This window comes from Silene latifolia, chromosome 2 (genome assembly GCF_048544455.1).
Source record: "Silene latifolia isolate original U9 population chromosome 2, ASM4854445v1, whole genome shotgun sequence".
NCBI lineage: Eukaryota > Viridiplantae > Streptophyta > Magnoliopsida > Caryophyllales > Caryophyllaceae > Silene > Silene latifolia.
Window position 1 is genome coordinate 126,287,061 of NC_133527.1, and position 11,102 is coordinate 126,298,162.

Genomic DNA, 11,102 nt, shown 5'->3' on the forward strand with positions numbered 1-11,102 from the left:
ACTCGAGTTGGTTTATATCTAACAAGTCAAGTTGAGTAGATAAGAGATGGATGTAAATGCAAGGATTCATAGGCTTAGCATTTCATCAAACATAACATGTGCATAAAGTTGACATCACAACAAGCAAGCAATTTGATTATGAAAACATATTAGATTAAGCATTAATCAATCCCATGTTGGTTTCCCCTAATTACCCACTAATCCTAACTAAGAGACTACTCACTCATTATCATGGGAAACATGTCATTAATGGTGTCAATCATCACAACAAGTATAAACATGATAATAGAATGAAGAATTGAACAATAAAGATTAAAGAGTAAAGGAATTATACCAAACTTGAGATGATCCAAATAATAAAGCAAAGAATAATATAAGAAACTTGATTGATTGATGAAGGGTTGTCAATCCTCCAATAATAACCCAATAATCTTCAATTACCCTAAAGTGATGAACTTGAATAATAAACTTGAACAATAATTAAGGAGAGATTAATGTGAGATTTTGTGGAATGATTAAAGAGCAATCTATTCTAATCTACTCCTAATTGAATCTAAGAAAGCTTGATTTAATCTAAGGAAAACTTGATTCTAATCTAAGAAAACTTCTAATGTAGAGGCTTAACCTCCTAAAAACCCTCTAAAAGCTCCCCTATTTGATTATTTACAAATGGGGTATATATAGTAGAGCTTCATTAGGTTAACTAAGTCTAAATTAGTAATTACATATTTGAGTTTAGAGCAGGGAAACGCTAGTCTTTTTGGAAGGATGAGCATCTCAGCGGAAGATGTCGCAGTCCGTCCGTCCAGGAAGGGAAGACGCTCGGATTCATGAGCTGGTGCACGGGCGTCTTTCTGGGAACCCGCTCGGATTGTAGTGGGGGAACCCGAGCGTCTTTGTTGCTTGGATGCTCGGATTGTCACTCTGGCCGGGCGTCTCGCGTGTGAGCCGCTCGGATTCTGTGACAGAATCCTTTTTCTTCACTTTCTTTTTATTCTTGTAGGATTGGTCTTTAGTTCCCGCTTCCTCTTCATACTAGTCCATCAAACATCGTCAAATAGCTTCCAAATACGCACGTAAGACGGGAATTTCCGCCTTATTATCTTCTTTCCTACAAAACATACGAAATGCACTAAGAAAGCAAAATAGAAAGCATTTGACGGATAAAATGGTCGTGGAATGATATAATAGTATGCAAAATAAGCTCAATTAGGGGACTAAATATGCTCAAATAATGGTCACGTCAGGGGGAAGGGCTAGTCGCCCCGATCCGCGATGGATCGTTTCCATGTCAGTCGAAATTCCCAAAAAATTTCGCTTTTTCGCAATTTTCCATCAAAAATCAAAATCGGAAATTGATAACACGACGTCAATTTTCCTCAAAAATTCAAGCACTCACTGATCGAGGCCATTTCGTGTTCACAATTAAGTATATGTGGTCGTTGGTCAATGGTCGATACAAAACACAATTTATACTTCACAAACAACTCTACAATTAGTAAAGAGGCAAGTAAAGGTCGGATCCCAAGGGACGGGTATTGAAATGAGAATTCTATTGCAACTAGTAGTGTCTAGGGGTGTCACAAATTGAGTTGGTGTAGAAGGTCACTAAACTAAAATAACAATGAAAATAAACTAGCAAGATGAATAAAATAAGGGGTGTAAACAATTGATTAAAAGCACTAGGGTGTCATGGGTTCATAGGGGAATCATGGGATATGATCATACAAACATGTTCTCAAATTATAAGCAAGCAATTATTGTTGTGATGGATTGAGTTGGGTTATATCTTACAATCCTAGGAAAGTTTGGGTCCCGGAGCCGAATCGATTAGATTGTACAACACCTACAAGTCGACTTAATCTTTCCTACTCAACACATGCATGGTCTAAAGAGACTCGAGTTGGGTTATGTCTTACAAGTCTCATTGAAAAGATAGAAGATGATAGTAAATGCAAGGATTCATAGGCTTAGCATTTCATCAAATATAACATGTGCATGAATTGAGATCAAAACAAGCAAGCAAATAAGATATGAAAGCATATTGATTTAAGCATGAATCATTCCCCATGTTGGTTTCCCCTAATCACCCATTAAACCCTAGCTAAGAGACTACTCACTCATTATCATGTTGATCATGCTAGCAAGGTTGTCAATCATACCAACAATATGAAACATGATGAATAAATGAAAGTAATTAACAATAATTAAAAAGGGATTAAGAGATTATACCTACTAATGATTCCAATAATAAAGCAAGAATAATAGAAGTACTTGAATCCTAGATTGAGAGGTTGTCAATCTCCCAATAATAACCCAAATAATCTTCAATTACCCAAAATAAAGGAAGAACAAGAGAGAGATTAAAGAACTAAAACTTGGATTAAAACTTGATTAATACTTGATTACAATATTGAAGAGAGATTTGATTGATATTAACTACACTAATTATTGATAAGAAGAACATGCTCCTCTAATTAGCCTAATGGGGTATTTATAGTGAAAATTAGGGAGGATGCATTAGGGTTAACTAAGGGCTAAACTAGTAATTACACTTTTTAAGTTGAGGAAGGAGGACCCGGTATTTTCTGAGAGAAGGGCTTCTCTTTTCGTAGCTTGAAGAATGAAATCCGTGCTGTGCAGGAATCCGTGCGGATTAGGGTCGCGACGGCCGGATTTGGGCGGTGCAATCCGAGCGGATTCAGGAGAGGGACGCTCGGATTGTTGAGGGGGAATCCGAGCGGATTCCAAGGAGGGACGCTCGGATTGTCTTTGGGCCGGACGGGCGGATTGTCTGCAATCCGTTCGGATTGTTGGTCGGCGTCAATTCTTCTTCTTTTCTTCCCTTTTCTTCATAAATTCCTTGGGGATTTCCTTGGGGACGCAAGGATCCTTTCTCAACATTGTTCTTCTACTATGATATGTACAAAGGCCTTCTAGTCTTGTCTCTTCTTGATGCTTGGTCATTGAATACAATCAATTTAGCCTCGTTTTGCCATGAAAATGCAAGATTCTTACTCCTTTCCTACCAAGGGATCAAAATCTCAAAGAATATGCGAAACAAAGAACTAAAGATAAGAAATGACCCAAATAGGCACTAAAAAGCATGGAAACAATGGTAATTCGGGGGCTAAATATGCGCCAATTATGGTCACATCAAATATCCCCAAACCGAACCTTTGCTCGTCCCGAGTAAAGAGGTGACAAAGACTAGGACCAAAACTAACCTATCCTAATAATAATAGACGATATGAGACAATTAGCGGGTCTCACTCCGCCCCTTCAACTCACAACAAGACAACCATGAGGTAGGATGCCTTCTTGCAAGGCAAGGTGGGTCTTGCCAAAATGGCGACACATCCAAACATTAAAGCACATGAAATCACATAATTGATGCATCTACAAAAAGAATAGCCACTTTCCTCATCTAAGTGGCGGAAATTATCTACAAGGGAAGCAATTCAAGGGTACACAATCCTTCATAGATGCAATTTGTTCAAACTACTAAGCCTAGAAGGATACAAATAAATTACCTCCAAGTTGTGTCAAGCTAGGGTACCTTTGTCCTCAATCGTTAAATGCTTTCGTCAAGAATAGACTCCCTATGGTGTTAGAAACACTGGAGGATCGCGGAATTCCCCCTCTTGCCTAGACAAGAAGAAGGGTCGTCCCCTCTCTACCATGCACAAAAATGGATACGATGGATGAAGGGATCAATAGATATTTGAGTTTCATTTTGGGAGTTTGCTTTTGTTTTTGTTTTTCCCCCCAATTTCATGTGGCATTTGACATTTGAGAACACTTTCTTGCCATTTCTTTTTGGCATTTCAATACTTGACAACTTTTTGCATTTCTTTTGAACATTTTCAAAGTCACCCCAATTAGTAACGAGGGTGCCTTGTATTTGAAGCTTTTGGAGTCTATTTTTGCTCCTCTTTTCATTTGATGCATTTTTGCAAACTTTCTTTCACTTTTCATTTCATTGAACTCAAATTGATTTCTTTTTGTGCCCATTCCCTTTGATGACAAAAATGTATGGTAGAACATGGATGAATGATGGAAGTATGCATGGTTTCAAGGGTCACCTTGGAATAAACGGTAGCCAAGGAGTTATCACACCACAAGGTACTCTTGACTAGGCCTTAAACCATGGGTCAAAGGATACTAGCATGACACATATAGGGTGTTTTACAAGCATTCTAACAAGCAAAGTCTTAAGAATAAAAAGCATCTACTAGGGCCTATATACACTTGTCAAGTTTCCCAAATAGACGGTTTCACAAAACTTTTCTAACATGCAAACTACATGCCATGATGCAACTAACATATACACATCCTAATGCAAATGATTCTACCAACTAATATGCCATATAAACTAAATGCAATCCTAAGTTCACATTGTTTTACCGCATCAATCAAAATAAAGCCACATAGTCATTAACATAAAGAGGAAAAAGGAGATTGGAAAGATCATACCATGCGGTCTTCAATATCCTCATGTCTCGGATGTGGCGTAGTCAATCAAAGTGAACAAAGATAAAACAAACACAATATATACAAGACAATATATACAAAGGAAATGAACTTGTTTTTGGATTTTTCAATTTTTTTCAATTTTTATGATTTTTTTTGAAATTTTTAAATTTTTATGGTTTTTGAATAAAAGTTAAGTGTTAGAATTCCCATACCCACACTAATATGGGCATTGTCCTCAATGGCCAAAATGATGGAAATTATGCAAAGATGATGCATGATTTCTATACTAAATGCAATTCTATACTAAGCTACACTACATGATGCATGGTTTTTGTTATGACGGAGAGGATAATTTAGATTACCTCCCGTTGTGTATGCATTAACTTCCCCAAGCCAAATAAGACACTATTGCTAATGTTCAAGGATGGGTATAGTTCATGCACACACTATGCTATGCATGAAACTAGTTTTGTCATTTTGGATTTTACACATGGGAACAATAAAAGAAGAACACCTCAATGGTACCGAGGTGTGAGTCCTTTGATGTTGCTAGGACTAAACCAACAATGATCAAAATGAAATAAAATACAAAGAGATATAGACAAACCATGGGAGTGTAGGAGTCTCCGAGGCTTGCTAGTCTTCCATCATGCTATCATCATCATCACTTCCCTCATGAGAAGTGGTCACATTGACACTTTCCTTGTCACTTTCTTCTTCACTTTCTTCCTCATCATCATCTTCACCATCTCTTTCTCCATCTCCACTTGCTTCTTCCTCAATATTATCATCAATTTCTTCACCATTTCCATCAACCTCATTGTCTTCCACCACGTCCCTAGATGCACCCGGAAACAAGGCTTCTTTATCCGCCCAACTAGGCAAAGGGCAAGATGGATCAAGGAGTCCTTGCCTAGCTAAATGTAGGAGGGGAGGATATTGAGCCAAATATGCATTCTTCCGATCTTCATAAGCTTGCTTGTGCATTGCTTGCATAAGAAGAGTGACATAGTCTTTCCCAATTTCAACTCCTTCCGGTTTGAACTCTTCATACACAAAGGGGTAAGGCGGTATAACAATGGAAGAGGAGGGGATTTCATGATCACCCTTTTGTTGTTGAATGATGTACTCGGCTTCTTCGGATAGGGGAAGTAGATAGTTGGTCCGGTGGACACTTAGACGACAAATCTTCGTGGGTAAAGTGAATGATCGAGCCTCACTAGTAAGCCATCCACACTTGGTGTCAAGGGGGTTTTGAGCAACCCACTTGAACTTGTTAATCATGATAGGCATATCAATAAGATGGCCACCTTCCTTTGCCTTGTACTTGCTATCCTTATTGAAATTAGAATCAAAGTGCTTGGCTAGGACCGTGACTAGGCCGCCATTAACAATAACGGTTGTACCCTTCTTCCCACTATCAACATGGAGCCATCTATCAACCAATAGCCTCAAAGAATTGAAAGGCTTGGTATGGATTCTTCCGACATTCAAAGCCGATTCAAGGAGAATAAAATCAAGTCTTGTGAAATGATTGGTGTCTTTCCTAGCAATTATGGTATTTCCCACAACTTTGTGCCATACTCTTATGCCCGGATGATGGACCAAAAGAGCACGACAAGCATGAAAATCATCAAATTTCTTCCCGGAGATTGCCTCCCAAAGAGGCTCGGAGTCATACTTTCCATAATGCTTAAGATATCTCGATTCATCGCTAAGACCCAAAATTTCACCCAATTCCTTAAAGGTAATGCGTCTATTAATGTTAGCAAGACGAAACTCAAGATTTTCCCTATCCTCAACTTTGGTTACTTTTAAAGAACTTAAGAATTCCAAGACAAGGGAAGGGTATGTCGATTCCTTTGTTTCAAACAATTTCTTCAAACCCATGGCATTGAAAAAGGCTTTTGTTTGTTCAAGAACACCCAATTTCTCCAAGGCATCTTTACATATGAATTTGGTGGATTGAATTGATTTCATAGCAAACTTGACAAATGTATTTCTATGGGTATCGGAAATAAAAGTTACCTCCGGATAATGCAAGAGTTGATCGATTACCGGAGTAGAAGGTGATGCTCCCATAGAAATTTGTTGTTGTTGTTGCACTTCCAAGTTTGGTGTTGATACCACCATTGCCAAAGCTTTCTTTGTTTGGAGAGCTTTTTGCCTTTGAGAGAGAGCCTTTGCCTTTGGTGCCTTTGTTGCTCCCTTTGTCCTTGCCATTTGATGAACCAACCAAGAAAAGAATCAAAAATCTTCAATTTGTAGAATGCCCAAATCGATTTGAAGGTGAAAGGCTTTGCCTTTATGAAATCAAAAATCGACTCAAAGGTTGAAGATTTTGTTCTTGGTTTTGATTTTTATTGAAGATGGAGTGATTGATTTGTTGTTTGAAGGATGGTTTGATTTGATTTTGGTGGATTTTGTTGAGGGTTTTTGTTTTTATGATGGAGAGGATGAGGGTTTTGATGTTGTGGGTAGTGTTTATGAATGAATGAATGAAGGAATGAAGGTGGGAGGGTATTTAAAAGAAGTCGACATTTTCGAAAACGCAGGGGCAATCCGTGCGGATTAGGCCCAATCCGTGCGGATTCTGCAGCTTCAAAATTTTCAGAAGCTCGCCTAAAGACGGGCGGATTCTGGGGAATCCGCTCGGATTCTTCTGTGTTGGGACGGGCGGATTTGCTTCAGGACGGACGGATTTCAGTCCAGAGAAATTTCTTTGTTTTCTTCAGCTGCAAAGACGGGCGTCTTCTTCACAAGACGGACGGATTCTATGAGATGGGCGTCTTTCCAGAAATCCGCTCGGATTCTTCAACAGTCAAGAAATTTTCAATTTCAGCTCGGCTCAGAACGGGCGTCTTCTCAGCAGGACGCTCGGATTGTTGAAGACGGGCGGATTTGGTACAATCCGCTCGGATTCTGGTCCTTTGTACCTGGATTCATTCCATTCGTGCACAATGCATTTCCCTTTACCATTCTTCCATTCTTCTTCATTTCTTGTGTTCTTCATTGTGGGGGCATTACTAAGGCATGGATAGCCTAGGCAATTCCCATCCCCACACTAAGGTAAAGCACTACACATCAATTGAAATCGTTAGTCCCTCCCTCACTTCTCTCTTACATGACATTTATTTTGATCAAAGTAAATAAAAATCCAAAAATGACAAAAATGCAATACAAGAATTGAAATGTAAGTTAGGGAGTTAGAAATATTTACAAGTGGTGGTTTAGGGAGGACTCCACCAAACTCTCATTCTTGATGAGATGTCAAGGGGGCATGTTCAAGGTGTTGTTGATGTTGCTCAACACCTTGAAAAAGTAATCAAAAGCTTGTTCATTATTATGGTAGAGGTCCTCAATAGACCGTGCCCCTTGTTGTTGATCATGATCGATGGCATGCCCAATGTAGGGATTAAAAATCCCTTCAAACTCGTCGTCCCAAAGACCACAAACTTCATTGAGTTGATCATTGAAAATCTCTTGCTTAGATGGAGACAACTCTCCCAATTTCTTCTCTTGGCCAATGAGGCCATCTTCTTCTTCCTTGGTTGATTTTGATGAGCTTTGCAAGCTCTCCTTGTTACAATTCACTTGCTCTTTGAATGGAGCATCTTCAATTTTCTTCCTCCATTGGAGTTCCGATTTCTTCTTTTCATCTTTTCGGCTATAATGATCAATCATGAAACATGGCTCATGTAAACGAGGAGCTCTCATGGTCTTGTCAAGATTAAAAGTTATGCTTTCATCTCCCACTTCTAGAGTGAGCTCTCCATGTTTCACATCAATCACCGCACCGGCGGTGTGTAGGAAAGGTCTTCCTAGGATGATTGGAATGTTGGAATCTTCCTCCATATCAACAATGACAAAGTCTACCGGGATGAAAAACTTCCCAATTCGCACGGGGACATCTTCCCATATCCCTAATGGTGTCTTCGTCGATCTATCGGCCATTTGGAGTGTGATGTTGGTGCATTTAAGCTCTCCCATTCCCAACCTTTTACTTACCGAGTACGGCATGACACTCACACTAGCCCCTAGATCACATAAGGCTTTGTTGATCGTCGTGTCGCCAATGGTACACGGTATTGAGAAGCTTCCCGGATCCTTTAACTTTGGAGGTGAACTCCCTTGAAGTATTGCACTACTCACCTTAGTGAAGGCGATAGTCTCAAGTTTCCGGATCGACTTCTTCTTTGTGAGGATATCTTTCATGTACTTTGCATAGGCCGGAACGTGGTTGATTAATTCCGTGAAAGGAATTGAGACTTCTAAATTCTTCACAATTTCCATGAACTTTCCAAGTTGATCATCAAATTTGGGCTTGGCTTGACGACTTGGAAAAGGAAGTCTAATCACAATGGGCTCCTTCTCTTTGGCCTTGTCTTCATTTTTCTTTGAACTTTCTTCTTTTGATGATTCCCCTTCTTTGGAGTTTTGCACAACAACTTCATTCTCACTAGCTTTCACAACTTCATCCTCAACTTGCTTCTTCGGTGCTTCATACCTTGTACCACTTCTCAAGTGAATGGCACTAACCGTTTCATGTCTAGGGGGATTACTTTGAGGTGGTAATTGCCCCTTTTGTCTTTGTGAGCTTGAAGATGCTAGTTGAGTCAATTGTGTTTCCAACATCTTGGTGTGAGCTAGAATGTTGTTGATGGTGGTGTCCTTTGCTTGGCTATCTTTTTGCATTTGGGTGAAAAATTCTTGTTGATTCTTTTGCATTTGGAGGACCGCTTTTTGGACATCAAAACCTTGGTCATTTTGGTGATTGTATGGATTTTGATTTTGGTAACCTTGGTTTTGATTGTAAAAGGGTCTTTGATTTTGATTTCTCATGGGTGGTGGAGTGTATGTTGTTTGAGGGTTTTGAACATTTAGGCTTTTGTATGAGAGATTTGGATGGAATTTGGTGTTCTCATTGTAAAAATTTGAATAAGGGGTACCACTTTTGTAAGCTTGGAAAGCATTAACTTGTTCGGTTGTTCCCCTACACTCACTTGGGTCATGACCCAAAGTTCCACAATTCTCACATATCCCACTTGGGATTGATGAGGATGCCGTCATGGCATTGACATGATGCTTTGATGATTTTGAGTTTTCCTCAAGTCTAGCCATAGCTTGTTCAAACTTCAAGTTGATTGTGTCAATGTGAGCACTAAGTTGAGCACCCAATTGAGTAACGGAGTCCACTTCATGCTTTCCTCCTCTAGTAGCCTTGCGAGATCTACTATATTGTGAATTATGGACCGCCATTTCCTCAATCTTGTTCCATGTTTGATTGTCATCAACTTCGGTGAACATTCCATTTGATCCCATATTGAGAATGTTCCTAGAATCTTCATATAAACCATTCCAAAATTGTTGCACCAAAAACACTTCGCTAAGTCCATGGTGAGGACATGAGCGACAAACACCTTTGAACCGCTCCCAAGCTTCATACAAAGATTCTTCATCCCTTTGCTTAAAACCCGTAATTTGAGCTCTTAGCATGTTAGTCTTTTCCGGTGGGTAGAATTTTTTTGTAGAAAGCTAGAGCTAACTTCTTCCAAGAATCTATTCCAAGGGTGGCCTTATCAAGGCCCTTCAACCATTGCTTCGCGGTGCCGATTAACGAAAAAGGAAATAAGACCCATCTAATTTGGTCTTGAGTCACGCCCGTTTGAGAGATAGCATCACAATAGTCGCAAAAGGTTTCCATATGAGAATGAGGGTCCTCACTAGGCATTCCCCCGAATTGGCTCCTCTCAACTAGTTGGATGAAGGCGGACTTGGCAATAAAATTTCTGGTGAGATGTTGTGGTGTAGGAGTACCATTTGGTAGATTCTCCTCGGTGGGTATAGAGTGTGACGAGAATTTAGGCATTGTAGGTGGATTTTGTGTGGTATTGTTTAATGGGTTTTCTTCTCATTCTATTGCGAAAGGATTGACAAACTCATTAGTGGGTTGAACAACTTCACCAACACCTCTCAAATTCCTCCTAACAAGTCTCCTATTATTCGTCAAGGTTCTTTCGATTTCACGGTCAAAAGGTAACAAATCACTTTGTAACCTTCTAGACATGCAAAATATCAAACAACTCGAAAACAATTAGAACAAACCTTGAGGAGTTTTTACTTCCCCAAGGTGAAGAAAGACACAACTAATAACAATAAAAAGAAATCTTAAATCAATTAAACACCGTCCCCGGCAACGGCGCCATTTTTGATCGAGGCCATTTCGTGTTCACAATTAAGTATATGTGGTCGTTGGTCAATGGTCGATACAAAACACAATTTATACTTCACAAACAACTCTCAAATTAGTAAAGAGGCAAGTAAAGTTCGGATCCCAAGGGACGGGTATTTAAATGAGAATTCTATTGCAACTAGTAGTGTCTAGGGGTGTCACAAATTGAGTTGGTGTAGAAGGTCACTAAACTAAAATAACAATGAAAATAAACTAGCAAGATGAATAAAATAAGGGGTGTAAACAATTGATTAAAAGCACTAGGGTGTCATGGGTTCATAGGGGAATCATGGGATATGATCATACAAACATGTTCTCAAATTATAAGCAAGCAATTATTGTTGTGATGGATTGAGTTGGGTTATATCTTACAATCCTAGGAAAGTTTGGGTCC

General features: G+C 39.3%; 1 non-coding gene across 1 annotated transcript; it reads left to right on the top strand.

Moving 5' to 3' along the window:
* Window positions 1-9,865: 9,865 nt before the first annotated feature.
* Window positions 9,866-9,972, top strand: LOC141645679 (small nucleolar RNA R71). The gene has a single exon (XR_012545156.1). It is a non-coding gene; the product is annotated as a small nucleolar RNA R71 (small nucleolar RNA).
* The last annotated feature ends 1,130 nt before the right edge of the window (window positions 9,973-11,102 follow it).